General features: G+C 34.2%; 1 long non-coding RNA gene across 1 annotated transcript in view; it reads right to left on the reverse strand.

Annotated features, from left to right (window-relative positions):
- The window catches only part of LOC147820539 (uncharacterized), an 87,774-nt gene that overhangs the window by 37,173 nt on the left and 35,443 nt on the right, over positions 1-15,158 (reverse strand). The window contains exon 3 of the long non-coding RNA XR_015448428.1: positions 14,413-14,490. This is a non-coding gene — a long non-coding RNA (uncharacterized LOC147820539). The remainder of the gene's footprint in view (positions 1-14,412; positions 14,491-15,158) is intronic.

Below are 15,158 nucleotides of genomic sequence, written 5' to 3' on the forward strand. Positions count from 1 at the left end.
AGATATGGCTGAATAAATTTCAAGACAGAAATGACTTGAGATAAAATTTTGTTATATATACAATTGACAAATGATTAATACCCATAATATATTAAGATTGCCTAAAATAAGAAGTAAAGAATAAGCATAAATAAAATAGTCAAAATATATATGAATAACTCATATAAAAAGAAACACTTGGGCTGGGGATTTAGCTCAGTGGTTTCGCCGCCTGCTGCGCAAGCACAAGGACCCGAGTTCGATCCCCGGTACCAAAAAAAAAAAAGGTATCATAAAAAGAAATACTTTATCAGTAAAGCTATGAGATAATACTTCACTGGTACTCAATAAAATGAAAAGTAAACTAATAGGATAATATTTCATTCCCCCATTATATTGGATAGAAAAGAAATATCTGGAATTTGTGAGATTTGGGGAAAGTAGGCATGTTAAAAAATATTTTGGCAAGGAACAAGTGCCCTCTTGAGATGATCATTGTGGCTGTGAAACTTCATGTGACTCAGCTTAGCTAATTAAAAAAAAGCTAATGGACTATCTCTAACACCTATTCCCCAACTGCGGGCACCTCAGTTATCAAGAGGCCAGTGCTCCCAGTTGGAGATCTAGATCTACCTTGGTACCAGATAGAGACCTGTGCCCCAGAGGGACAGACTCATGTTTTGACCTGAGATTGAAGTTTCTTGTGGCTATGGGACTCAGGCTTAACCTACCATGGCATCAGCTGAGCAGCCAAGGGTCTGCCTTCACCAACACTGCCCCAACCTTGGGCAGCTTAAAGTGGTACAAGATGTCATTCATCAGGGATAGGACAGGATGTTAAGCACAGGCCTTTCCCCCAGAACTTAGTGTTGGGCTAGTGAAACCTAACACAGGGTAGATCCTGATGCCCCCCATCCCTGAGCCTTAGGTGGAAAGAGCCTCTGGTACAGCTCCAGTGGCAGAGGAAAATATGCAGACTCAGTCTATCAGATTTCTGTTCTAGCTAGCTAGCAATGTCTGTGGTTGGTTGCACCAGTCATAGGCCACAAGTCTACCTCAGCAATAGGCAGCCCATAGTAGTGTATGCTTGGTCATACTACAGTGTTGTGCTGCTCCTGGTGGGCTGTGGGCTCAGGGTGTGACACAGCTTGATGGTTTTAGTGGTTAAAGATGTTGTGTAAGAACCTGGGGCTGATTCTTTCACAGTTGCTGTGCCCAGAGCCAACTTTGGCATCTAGACCTACTCTGGCATCAGGGAGAGGCTTGTGGGGGAAGAACTACTCTCTGTAGGTTACAGATTGTAACCTAGTACACTAACAGAGTATTTAGGACAAATGTAGGCTTCTATCACTCTCTAGTTCAGAAACAAACAACACACCAACCAACAGACTCCTGGAAAATTCAGACCTGGGTGCCATCTAGTGCTGAAATAGTGAAAGTGACAACAGATTCAGAGAAAAGAAGCAACCTGCTTAGAATTTATGAAAAGATAGGTGCAAAGTCATACTGGGAAGACTGAAATGAATACTTAATCCTTCACTTCCCAGATGAGTTTTATGCCAACAAGCATCAAGAGCATTCAGGAAACTGTGACCCCCACCTAGGACTCAAACTATGGTGCCAAAAACCAATCAGACAGGAATCAGTATGAGAGAACTCTCAAAATTTAAAATAGCTCTTTTAATGAAACTCAGTAAGCATGATGAGAAACATGTCAATATTCTAACAGAGACTTGACAAAGAGAAGCAATTAAAAATCAGTGAAATTAAAAATGTGTTAGATGACATTAATAGCAGGATAGTTCAAACAATAAAGGATTGGTGAATTCAAAGACCATATGCAGTTGAAGGAGAAAAAAGGAATGAAGAAAGCATATGGGAACTTTGGAGGCAGTTTAAAAAGTGCATATTTGCACTATAAGGGTACAAGAAGGACTTGAGAATTCCAAAGCAGTAGAAAGTTTATTGAAAGAAATAATAACAAATAACTTCTCAGACCTAGAGAATGATAAAAATATCAAGATACGGGAAGGTTAAAGGTCACAAATCAAATTTAACTCAACCAAAACTAGTCCAAGTCATATTATAATAAAGCTCTCAAAAGTGAAATATAAAGACATCATCAAGCTGAAAAAGAAAAGAAATAATAGATAAAGGTACTCCAGTTTGCTTGACCACAGACTTATCAGCAGAAGCTTGACAGTCCAGGAGACAGTGGCATGAGAATTTCAAAGAAATGAAGGAAAAAACTATCAACTAACAATACTATACCCAGAAAACTATCATTTAGAAATGAAGGAGAGATAATTTTTTCAGACAAATGAAAGCTGAAAGAATATCTCCACTAGATTTGTCTTACAAGAAATATTGAAGGAAGTTCTTCAAAGTGAAAGTAAGAGAAGTTAATGAGTAAGGACAAACTGTAGGAAGGTGTAAAATTTGTTGGTAAGAGTAATTACACAAGTAAGTTCAGAATGCTTTAATATTGAAAACATGTTACATTAACCATTCATATCTTTTTTTTTCTTTGGTACTGGGGATTGAACTTGGGACCTTGCACTTGCGAGGCAGGCGCCGGAACCACTGAGCTAAATCCCTGGCCCCCCATTCATATCTTTTTATTAGTGCATACAGAATAATATTAATAATAATAATATTTAGTAATACAAAATAGTGAGGTTCATTTAATATATTAGTACATGCGTATAACATATTTAGATTATTTCCCACCCAATTATCACCATCTCCCTTTTCTCTCTCCATCTTCTTCCCAATCTTTAAAAGTTAACTTTTTAATAAACCATTTATATCTTTTGTATGAAGACTCAAATATCCATTTAAAGTATTAACTGCATTAACATGATAAGCAAGAGGCAATATAAAATGACATGAAATCAAATACAAAAAGTTCGAAATATAGAAAGCATAGCAAAATAACTGACCAGTTTTCTTACATTTTTGTTCTCCTTATAATCATGCTATATTGCAATCATTTTAAAATAACTTGCTATAATCAAGAGACTTTTTTGTAATCATTATTTTAAAGCAAAGCAAAAATTAATATATCAATGAAAAATAATAACCAAGGAATCAAAACACACTACTAGAGTAATTCACTTAACCACCAAAGAAGACTATAAGAGAGTGAGAAAGAAATAAACTACAATAAAACTAGAAATGAGGTAACATAGTGTCTGTAGTAAGACCTTACCTAGCAATAATTACATTGTTGGATTGAATTATTTTATTGGATATAAATTGATTGAATTATCTAATTCAAAGACAGAGAGACTGAATGGTTAAAAAATGAGATTCAACTATATGTTACTTACAAGGAAATCACTTCACCTAAGAGTACACATAGATTGAAAGTGAAGGAATAAAATATTTCATGGAAACAAATTCAAAAGTAAGCAGAAGCACCTATGCTAATATCGGATTGAATAGACTTTAAATCAAAAGCAAAAGAAAACATAAGAAAGGTCATTATATAATGATAAAGAGATTAATTCAGAAAGTAGAAAAACAATCCTAAATATAAATGCAGCCAATATTGGCACACTAAAATATAAAACAAGTATTAATAGACCTAAAGGAAAAGAATCCACTAGTATAATAGTTGATGACAATAATACTCTACTTTTTCAGCTATGGGCAAATAATCCAGACAAAAAATCAACAAGGAAACATCAGAATTAAATTATACCCTAGATCAAATGGCCCTAGTAGACATCTACAGAGTGTTACATTTCAACAGCTGCAGACTATACATTTTTCTCATCAGCACATGGAACACCCAAGATCGATTGTACAGTAGTCCACAGAACAAGTCTCAATAAAATTTTAAAAATTGAAAGTACATTAAGCATCTTTTCTGACCACAATGCAATAAAACTAGAAATCAATAACCAAAAGACATTGGAAACTATTTCCCTTCCCCTGTGCCATGCTGTCCTGCCTTGGAGCCAGCCAGCTATGGACTGAAACCTCTACAAACTGTGGGACAAAATAATCCTCTCAGGTATTGTGTGTCAGTAATGAGAGAGTAACTAAAACAACTGCCTATCACTGCAACTCAAAAAGCTAGAAAAACAAAAGCCAACTAAAGCTAAAATTACTATATGGAAATAATAAAAATTAGAGGAGAAATGAAATAGAGAGTAAAAAATAAATAAAGATCGATGAAGCAGAGTTGATTCTTGTAAAACATAAACGAAACAGACAAACTCTTAGACTAATGAAAGAAAGAGAAGTTTCAAATAAATAAAATCTAAGAGGAAAAGGGAAACATTATAATTGACATCACAGAAGGACCAGTGGAGGAAGGACCAGTAAAGGACCAGTAGAAATTATTATGAACAACCATATGCCAGCAAATTTTATAATGTACAAAAATGGACAAATTCCTAGATTGATACACCTTACCAAGACTGAATCATGGAGAAACAGAAAACGTGAGCAAACCAATAACAAGTAATGAATTGAATCAATAATAAAAAATCTCTCATCAGAGAAAATCCCAGGACCAGATGGCTTCACTGTGGAATACTACCAAACACTTAAAATAAAAACTAAAACCAATCCTCCTTAAGTTATTCCAAGAAATAGATGAGAGAAATTCTTCCAAGCACATTCTGTGAGGCCAGCATTTCCCTAATACCAAAATCAGATAGAGACACAACAAAACAAAACAGAATAAAAAAAATGAAAAAAAAGCAAAGAAAACTATAGGCCAATGTCCTTAATGAACATAGATAAAAAGTCCTTTAAAAATACAAGCAAAATGAATCTAACACCACATCAAAAATATTATTCACCATGATCAATTAAGATTCATCCTGGTGCTACAAGAATGGTTCAATGTATGCAAATCATATGGTATTTAAGTTTGTGTGTCTGGTTTATTTCATTCAACATTATATTTTCCTTAAATACCATATGGTATCTCTCATTTGAGTGAGGCAAAGCACAAACAAAGAGAATAATAAAGGATGGATAGACGGGGACAAGGGATCTATTGCAATAGGGAAGTGGTCCAAGGGAACAAGAGCAAGGTGTGAGGAAGATGGGAAGGGGAAATAAATAGAATAAAGGTGTGCCATGTACAGGAACCTAACAACTTCAATTAATATAAACATTATATGCCATAAAATGAGCTAACATTAATAATATCAACAAGAATGAAAATTGGGATAGGAGAATTAGAGGAAGAGGGAGGGAAGGAGAAGGGAGGGAAGGGAAAGGCGATTAAAAAAAAAGAAAAAGCTGTATAGGTACATGTATACACTCCCTAAGATGATTATAAACTGCATGAACTGTAAACACGTACTAATAAAATAAAATAAAATAAAATAAAATAAAATAAAATATATGCATATCAATACTCATAACCCCAGCCCAGAGGTAGGGACTTCCGGGCTGCCGTTCCACCATTTCCAGCCCAGAGGAGGTGAGCCGCGTGGGCACCAACAGCACTCCCCACCTCATCAAAATGAGAAGACACGTAAACAAGTCTCAAAACCAGACTTCCAGATCACCTACAGAAACCCTGAAGGGAAACGAGATGGAGCACTCTGATATTTAACAACCTGGACTCCCTGAACTGACAACAAAAGAGGATCTAGTAAAAATGAAATCAGGAATAATTTCTCTCATAACAGCAGAGATTGTGCCCATAGTACAAGACATGATTAATAAATCTAGAGAGGACACAGACAAAAAACTAGAGGAGCTGAGGAACATGATGGAATCCCAACATAGGAAACAAATGGAATCCATAAAGCAGATACAAACAGATTTCCAGGAGATTAAAAACTCCATCAAAAGTATACACAGCAATATGAGCCAATGTGAGGACAGAATTTCAGATATAGAAGTTAAAATTGCAATTAGTGACCAGGAAAGGAAAAATTGCTTCAAAATTGTAAGGGACCACGAGAAATCCATCCAGCAACTGCTAGACGATGCAAAGAAGAATAATATAAGACTGACTGGAGTCAATGAAGAAACAGGAGAGAGTGCAGATGACATTAAAAAAAGTGTTCACAGAAATAGTGGCAGAAAACTTCCCAAGCAGGGGAAAAGAACTTGACATACAGGTAAGTGAGGCATATAGGACTCCAAATAGCCTTGATCAAAAAAAAAATCTACACAGGGCTGGGGATTTAGCTCAGTGGTTCTGCCACTTGCTTTGCAAGCACAAGGTCCCAAGTTCAATTCCCACTACCAAAAAAAAAGAGAGAGAGAGAAAAAAATCTACACATAGGCATATAATTGTTAAGATTCCAGAAACCCAACAGAAGAACAAAGTTCTACAAGCAGTTAGAGAAAAGAAACAAATCACATACAAAGGAAAGCCCATCAGAATCACAGAAGAGTTCTCAATGCAAACCCTCAAGGCAAGAAGAGATTGGAGTGATGTATCTCAAGCCCTAAAGGAAAACAGCCTCCAACCCAGATTGATGTACCCTGCAAAACTATCTTTCAAAATGGATGGAGAAATAAGATACTTTCATGACAAAGAGCACCTTAGGAACTTCGTGAATACCAAACCGGCACTCCAAAAATTTAGATAATATCCTAGGAACAGACAATGAGGATCACAACACCAGGAAGCACAGCAGAATGAATCCACTGGGTGTGACAAGAAATTAAATGTAAAGGGGGAGAAGCCAACAAAAAGAAAAAGTCATGAACTTCATCTTCTTAATGAGTGTGTAATTCAATCTTGTTATTGTACTGATTAGTATTTTTCTGATTCTAGTGTTTCACACCTTTCCTTGTGCTGTACTGGCTATTTATTATCTCCTTGTGTCTACTTTTTAATTGGGTTGTCTATTAATGAGCTGTAAGATTCTTTATATATATTATATATATAATTCTATTCTGATCATAGGTTATATGCATTATAAATATGGTCTGTTTAAGGACTACTTTTCATTTTCTTATGATGTCACTTAAATTTCCAAATTTTGATAAATTAGCAATTTTTTTCTTTTATACATCACATTTTTTAAATCCTAGGAAAGTCTTGCCTACCCTAAATTCATAAACATTTTCCCTTATAATTTCTTCTTAAAGTTTTATAGTTTTAGTCTTTCATATTTAGGGTCATAGATCCTTTCAAGTTATTTTTATGTAGGAAATAAAGGGTTGAGGTTAATTTTTTATATACGGATAGCAGGTGTTCAAGTGCCATTTGCTGAAAACACTATCTTTTCCTCTGCTCTTGAACTGAGTTTATGTTCTATAAAATGTTAATGTTAAATAATCTTTCAAAACTCAGTGGACCATAGATGTGTGGTTCTATTTCTAGATTCTCTGTTTTATTCCAATGATCTATGTGTCTTTCCTTACACTAACACTGCCTTGATTACTGTAGCTTTAGAGGAAGTCTTAAAATTAGGTATTAAATGTCTTCCAACATTGTTTTCTTCTTTTTACTTTTCTAGGTCCTTTGTACTCCTACATAACTCTTAAATTTCAATATCCAATTCTTCATTTATAGTGAGTATACATAGACCTGAATTTTTATATATACCTTGTGTTTTCTAGTGCTGCTAAATTCAAATACAAGTTCTAGGGGCTCCTTGAGATCTCTTAGTATTTTCTCTGTAGATGATCATTTCATCTACATATAAAGATTTTGCTTCTACCTTGCCAATCCTATCCTAATTGTGTCATTTTATTGCCATACTATTTTGGTGGGGCCTAGGTTTCAAAGTTTAATGGACAGATAAAGAGTAAGCATATCTGCCCTTGTTCCCCACCTTAAGGAGAAAGCATTGTATCTTCTCCATTCATATAAGGTGTTCTCGTTGGAAGTATGGAGTACATGTCTTTAATCTGTTGAGAAGGTTCTGTTCTACTTCTAGTCTCCTGATAGCTTTTACCATGAACAGCTGTAGAATTTAGTCCAATACTTTTTCTCCAACTAGTGACAGGATCATATGGCTTTTTCCTTTCCTCTGTTAAAATGATGACTTTTGGGGGTGGATCTTCCAATGCTGAACCAACACTGCCATCCCTATAACAAAACCACTTTCTATATACTGCCAGATCTGACTTCTAATAGTTTGTTTTGTTAAACAAATTTCTATCTATGTTCATACTTTTTTCTTCTATTATCTTTATCCAGTTTTAGGATTAGCACAGTGTTGAGTTCCTAAAATGAGGGGAGAAGTGTTTCTTTTTTTTTCTGCTTTAATCGTTTGATATAACTCATCAGTTAAAAATGTATATGAGCCTGCTGTTGTCATATAGGTAGGTTTTCAAGCTAGGAATATACTTTCTTTAATAGGTGCTATTCAAATTTTATATTTCCTCCAGAGTTAGCTTTATTAATTTGTCTTCCAAGGTACTTCTTAGAAGTTGTCAAATTTATTTCAAAACAGATTTTTGTAATATGCTTTCTATATCCCTTTAAATTCTGTAAAATCTGTGGTAATGTCTCCTAGATCTTGATATTATAATTTTAAAAATGTATAATTGATATTGTGTAACAGGAAGAAACGGTCTATAGGAGCAGGGGAAGTGGGAGGGGTAGGGGAAAGGAAAAAAAGGAAAATAAAAAATATGAGAAAAGGGAAAAAATGGAAACAAAGTCTTTGCAAATAGGGAAAGGTGGAGGGGGTGAAGGGAGGGCAGGGGAAGGGGAAAAAAAAGAACCAAGATACTCATGTAAAGGTACAGGATCCCAATGATGAAAACTGTATTTTATACCTAAAATGTAGCAATAAACTTAATAGGAAAAAAAAAAAGAATTTAGTCCAATACTTTTTCTCCAACTAGTGACAGGATCATATGGCTTTTTCTTTCTGCTTTACATGTTTGATATAATTTATCAGTTAAAATGTATATGAGCCTGTTGTTGTCATATAGATAGGTTTTCAAGTTAAGAATATACTTTCTTTAATAGGTCCTATTCAAATTTTATATTTCCTCCAGAGTCAGTTTCATTAATTTGTCTTCCAAGGTACTTCTTAGAGGTTGTCCAATTTATTTCAAAAAAGATTTTTGTAATATGCTTTCTATATCCTTTTAAATTCTGGAAAATCTGTGGTATTGTCTTCTAGATCTTGATATAGTACTTTAAAAATGTATAATTGATATTGTGTAATAGGAAGAAAAGGTCTAAAGGAGCAGGGGAGTTGAAAGGGGTAGGGGAAAGGAAAGAAGGGAAAGCAAAAGTGTGAGCAAAGGAAAAAAATGGAAACAAAGTCTTTGGAAATAGGGAAGGGAGGGCAGGGGAAGGGGAAAAAAATAAGAACCGAGACACTCATGTAATGGTACAAGATCCCAACGAGGAATGTAACTGTATTTTATACCTAAAAGGTACCAATAAGCTTAATGGAAAAAAAAGAAAAAAAATACACATGATACACTATATCAACAGAATAAATGGTTAAAAACAGTACTGTAATTTTAGCTATTAAAGATGAGTCATTTGATAAAATTCAATGCCCCTTTATGATAATAATGCTGAACAAGTTGGGCATTTAAGGAACATACTTCAACATAATAAAGCCCATTTATAATAGTCCAACAGCTAGCATTGCACTGAATGGGTAAAACCTAAAAGTTTCCTCTCTAAGATCTACAATGACATAAAGCTGTTCATTTTCTCCACTTGTATTCAACAAAGTTCTGGAAATCCTAACCAGAGCAATTAGGCAGGAGAAAGAAATAAAGAACTATCAAATTGGGAAAAGAACTAAAATTGCTATCATTTGCAGTTGACATGATCTTATGTGTAGAAAACCCTAAATTATCCACCAAAAAAAAACTATTAGAACAAATGAAAGATACAAAATCAACATATTCAAATCAGTACATTTCTGTATTTCAAGAGCAAATTATCTGAAATAAAAATCAATCAAATCAATCCTATTTAGATTAGCTAAAATTATTTAGGAATAAATTTAACCAGAGCGGCAAAAGATTTCTACAATGAAAATCATAAAATGTTGATGAAAGAAAATGAAGGGGATACATAAAGATGGAACAACATCCTGTGCTCATGGAATGGAAGAATCAGTATTGCTAAAATGTCCATACTGCTCAAAGTGATTTACAGATTTAATAAAATCTCCATCAAAATACCAGTGGAATTCTTCACACAACTAGAAACACAATTCTAATATTTGTATGGAACCACATAAAATTCCAAATAAAACCATTCTAAGTAAAGTGAAGAAAAGCAAAAGCATTACACTGACTGACTTTTAAACAAACTACACAGCTTTAACCATCAAAAAAGATGCTTAGACCAATAGGACAGAATAAAGACCCTAGAAGTAACCCACTCATCTACAGTAAACTGATTTTTGACAAAGATACTAAGAACATGCATTGGATAAAGGACAGTTTCTCAGTAAATGATGTTGGAAAAAGTAGATATCCACAAGCAGAAGAATGAAACTAGACCTCGATCTACCAGCAATTACAAAGATCAACTCAAAATGTATTAAGAACTTCGGGGCAAGTTCTGAAACTATGAAACTACAAGAAGAAAACATAGGGGAAATGCTTCAGGACAGTGAAATTGACAAGAACTTTTTTGGACAAGACCACAAAAACACAGGAAATGAAAGCAAAAATACACACATGGTATGACATCAAATTAAAAACTTCTACAAAGTAAAGGAGACACTCAATAGGATAAAGAGACAACCTACAGAATGGGAGAAAGCATTTGCACTGCATATATTTGATGAAGGGTAGACATCGGAATATGTAAGGAACTCCAAAAATTCAATGACAAACCCCCCAAATAACCCAATTAAAATTGGTGGTACACCTAAGTAGGCATTTATCAAAGAAGGCATACAAATGGCCACCCACTACATGAAAAAAAGTGCTAAATACCACTAGTCACTGGAGAATGTAAAGAAAAATCACAATGATTTATCATTTCATTCCAGTAAGAGTGGCTAATATAAAAAGACTAAAGATTACAAGTGCTATATAGGATGTGGAGAAAATGAAACCCTTAGACATTGTTGGTTGGAATGTGAATTAGCACAACTGTTATATTATGGCAGCACTGAGGTGCCTCAAAGAACTTAAAAATAGAACCATCATGTGATCCTTCAATTCCATTACTGGGCATATATCCAAAGGAAAGAAAATAAATATGTTAAGGAGATATCTACATTCCCACTATCATTGCACCATCCTTCATAATACCCAAGAAATTGAAACAATTTAAATGTCTATCGATTGATGAATGAATAAAGAAAATGTGGTATGCACAATGCATATGCACAATGAAGTATTATTCAGCCACAAAGAGACTGGAATTCTGTTATTTGCAAACAGCTTGGATGGAACTAGAGATCATTACGCTAGATGAAATAAGTCAGGCACAGAAATACAAGTACCACATGATCTCATTCATATGTAGAATCTATAAACATTGATTTCATAGAAGCTGATAGTAGAATGGTGGTTGTCAGTGGCCAGGGTAAGGAGTGAGGAGGGATGGGAACAGTTTGATCAATAAGTACTAAGGTACAGTTATTTAGGAGCAAGAAGCTCTGGAGTACTACTGTACAGTATGATGACTATAGAGAGTAGTATGTACTGTACATTTCAAATATAGAAGAATTTTCAAAGTTTTCCCCACAAAAAATGATATACCTAATTTAAATGTCATGCAATGTGTACATACATGTATCAAACATTACATGACATCTGATTAATATGTACAACTTTCATACTTTCGTGATCAGTTAAAAATTTTAAAACTACAATTCTTTTGGTAAGATTGTAATTAGTATAGACTATTACAATGCCCATAAAAATTAAATGTGAATATATGCAAAACTCTTGACTTAAAGAGTCTGCTTTGGAAATCTTATGAATATGAGTATGCATTTTCATAAAATATAGAGGAACCAGGTTCATTATGAATGCCTATAATCTTGGGTACTCTGGTGGGTAAGGTCGAAGAATCACAGGTTCAGGCCAGCCTGGGCATCTTAGCAAGACCTTGTCTCTAAATTAAAAATTTAAAACAAGCTAGGGACATATCTCGGTAGTAGAGCACTTGCCTAGCATGCACAGGTCCCGGGTTGAAAAATACACACACACACACACACACACACACACACACACACACATGGCTTCTTCAATTAACCCTTTAGTGTGGTAAAATTTGTTACAATTGATGAACAAATATTTAATACATTATTATCCACTAAAGTCCACAATTTATACAAAGGTTCACTTTGTGTGATACATTCCAATGGGTCTTCATAAATGCATATTGTGCATTCACCATTATGTGATCATACAGAAGTTTCGCTACTCTAAAAATGTCCTTTGTTTCCATATCCATTCTTCTGCTTCTCCCTGAGCCCCTGGAAACCACCGATCTTATTACTTCTTTATGTTCTTACCATTTCCATGTCATATGACTGGACTCATAGAGCATGTTCATCTATGAGGAAAGACATTTGATTTCTTAGCAATCTCTGTAGCTTTTATTTTATTTTACTGTCTGTCATTGAATTAGTTAGAACTTCCAATACCATGTTGAATAGGAGGGGTGAGGGGTCATTATTATCGTATTCCTAGATTTACGGGGAAGGCTTCTTTTTCAGTAAGTATGATGTTAGCTGCAATATTTTTATAGATATTCTTTATCAAGTTGAAGAAATTCCCTTCTATGTCTGGTTTTCTATGTCTGGTTTTTAATCATGAATAGGTGCAGGGCTTTGTCTAATGCTTTTTGCCTGCATCTACTGATATGTCATATGATATTTTTCTTTAGCCTATGTGATGAATTGTATAAATTGATTTTTAAATGTCAAACCAGTCTTGCATACCTGGAATAAATCCCACTTGGTCATAGCGGTATAGTGATATCTCGGTACTCATCAATTTGGTTCCAGGAGGTACAACAAGTACCAAAAGTGACAAGTTCCAAACAAATTGTTTTGACTAAAAAGGGTAGCAAGTCACAAGGCAATCAACACCTACAAGTTCTAGCTTGTGCATCCAGTGCCAAACAAATGATGAGTACCAGGACAAAATTTTCAGGTCAAAATGTATTGAATATCAAATTGAATGAGTTTCAAAGCAGTCAAGTACCAAGGTATGACTGTATACTTATTTGGATACATTATTAGTTTTATTTTGTCAATATTTTATTGAGATTTTTGCATCTATTTTCCTGAGAGCTGTTGGTCTGTAATTTTTCTTCCTAGTAGAACCAGTGAAATCACCTGGACCTGGTGCTTTCTGTTTTGAAATGTTATTAATTATTGATTCAATTTATTTCATTAGACATAGGCCTACTAGGATGATTTGTTGCTGCTTGTATGAGTTTTAGTAGATTGTATCATTCAAGGAAGTGGTCTATTTTATCTAATTTATTAAGTTTGTGAGCTACCACTGTCCATAATAATCATCCTTTTAATAACCATGAGATCCGTTACGATAGCCTATCTTTTAGTTCTGATATTAGTAAGAACTTCTGTCTTTATTGCTCTTCTGTTCTCTCTCTCAATCTTTCTCTTTGCTAGCCTAGCTGTAACTTTATCTATTTCATTAATCTTTACAAACAACTGGATTTTAGTTTCATTGATTTTTCTCTATTAATTTGAATTTTTCAATTTCAATCGTTTCTTTCCTAGTTTTTATTACTTCATTTCTTCTATTTAATTTGAATTTAATTGGCTCTTCCTTTTTCAGTTTTTTAAGGTAGGAAGTAAGATTATTGAGTTTATATTTTTCTTCCCTTCTAATTTGTGCATTTGATGCTATAAATTTTCCTTTAAGCACTGCTTTTGTTGCATTCCACAAATTTTGATAAGTTTTATATTTATTTTCATTTAGTTCAAAATATCTTAATTTATTCTGTTATTTCATTTTGACTTGCCTGTTATTTAGAAATATGCTGTTTAATAACCAATTATTTTGTGATTTTTGTAGCTAACTTCCTGTTACAGATTACTATCTTAATTCCTTATGGTCTAAGAAAATACTTTTTATTACTTTAAATTTACGAAGGTGCGTTTTGTGACCCAAGGTGTGATTTATATTGGTAAATGCTCCATGTGAGATTGAGAAGAATGAGTATTTTTCTTCTGCTGAATGAAGTAGTCTATAAATATCAATGAGACTAGTTAACTGACAGAGTTGTTCAGCCCAATTATATCCTTGCTGACTTTCTGCCTAGTAAACCTGTCAATTTTTGAGAGAAAGATGTTGAAGTCTCCAACTATAATGTTGGACTTGTCTTTATCTCCTTACAGTTCTATGGGCTTTACCCTCATCTATCTTGATCGCATATTTTGCGATATACACAGAAAGGATTCTTTTGTCTTTTTAGGCAACCAGCACCTTCATTATTATTTAATGGCCATTTTTATCGCGGAAAATTTTCCTTGTTGTTAATTCTGCTCTGTCTGAAATTCATATACTTACTTCAGTTTTCTTTTGATTGCTGTTAGCATGATATGTATTCCTCTGTCTTGGTCAGCTTTCCACTGCTGGACAAAATACCTAAGAAAATCGACATAAGGAAAGCAATATTAATTTTGGTTCATGGTCACATGGCTCCATTATTATGGGGCTGTAGTGAGGCAGAACAACATGGCAGCAGGTGTGTGTGGTAGAGCAATATTGTTCCTTCATGGCAGCCAGAAAGTGAGTGCACCATGGGACCAGAGTGAGCATTATACCTACACCCTTCAAAGGCTCACCCCCAGGGACCCACCTCTTCCAACTAGGCCCCATCTCTTAATCTTTGGCTGTAAATTCATCAATGGATTAATTCACTCTCAATCACTTTTGAGTGACATTTTAGATCTAAACCCTAACACATAAGTCTTTGGGAGACATTGTATAACCAAACTGTAACACCAGAACTTTCCTTTTGATGTGTTTGTATATTTAAAGTGAACTTGCAGACAACATATAGTTTGGTTTTTTTAACCACTTTAATAATCTTTTAATTTGTGTATTTCAGATCATTTGAATTTCAAGTAATTATTGACATAGTTGGAGCAATGCCTACCTTATTTGTAACTGTTACTAGTACTTGCTCTTGTTCTTTGTTCCTTTTATCTTGGTTATTTACCTTTCACTCTTTTTTATAATACTTTCCCTGATTTTAATTATTACTTTATATGATTCATCTTAGAACATAGGTTATATTCTCTTTGAAGTCC

This window comes from Heterocephalus glaber, unplaced genomic scaffold, assembly GCF_053883595.1.
Source record: "Heterocephalus glaber isolate CG9 unplaced genomic scaffold, H.glaber_assembly_v1.0 deba00001863, whole genome shotgun sequence".
NCBI lineage: Eukaryota > Metazoa > Chordata > Mammalia > Rodentia > Bathyergidae > Heterocephalus > Heterocephalus glaber.